Raw genomic sequence first — 950 nt, forward strand, 5'->3', positions numbered from 1 at the left:
ACTTTGCTGGAACTTTCAATTAGTTCCAGTAATTTTCTCACTGAGTTTTTTTACATGACCTTAGGCACCATGCCACCAGAGCTCCTTTTCCCTCCTATCTTCCAAACCAAACCAAACCTATTGCTGTCGAGTCATATCCGACTCATGGCGACCCCTCCTTGGGTTTCCTGGACAGTATCACTACGGAAGGAGATTGCCCAATCTTCCTCCCATCTTAGGGTTCCTTACTTGGCTGTAATGTCTCACATAACTCACAAACTGCCAAGGAGATGGCTCACTCGGTGATGGAGGTGGGGAGGCTGGCAAGTCTCAAATCCATGGGTCAGGCATAGGTCTGGAGGATTCTCTGCACTCAAGTGGTTTGCAGAGGCTGAGAACCCAAATCGGAAAGTCAGATGCCTGGCTGCTGTCTCAAGTGCAGGGGTGAGATGATGATGAACCAAATGCAGGATCTGGAGCAAGAGAGAGTGAACTTTGCCACAACATTCACATATGTGCCACCAAGGAAACTAAGCATGGGAACTTGAGTCACACCCTTGGGGAGGCGGGATTCAAGATGCATCACACCCTAAGCAGGCCTAGAGGCTGGGAGTTACAAAATGGAGGACTGTGGCTAGAAGGGACATATTAAGCAACTCACCATCCTTGCATATCTGGCATAAATCCATCCCACTTGGTTATGATGTATTACTTCTTTAATGTGTTTTGGAGTCTATTGGCTAGAATTTTGTTGAGGATTTCTATATCTATGTTCATGAGGGATATTGATCTAAAATTTTCTTTTTCAGTGGTGTCTTTGCTTGGTCTTGGTATCAGAGTTATGCTTGCCCCATATGCATAGTTCTTAAGAGAGGACAATGTAAACATTTTTTTACTAATTAAGCTAAACCATTGTTTGATTTAAAGAAGACTCCAGGGGATATTTTTGGTTTAAAGTTCAAAGATTTTCT

Source organism: Orycteropus afer, unplaced genomic scaffold, assembly GCF_000298275.1.
Source record: "Orycteropus afer afer isolate SDZICR_OR568_19922 unplaced genomic scaffold, OryAfe1.0 scaffold00461, whole genome shotgun sequence".
NCBI lineage: Eukaryota > Metazoa > Chordata > Mammalia > Tubulidentata > Orycteropodidae > Orycteropus > Orycteropus afer.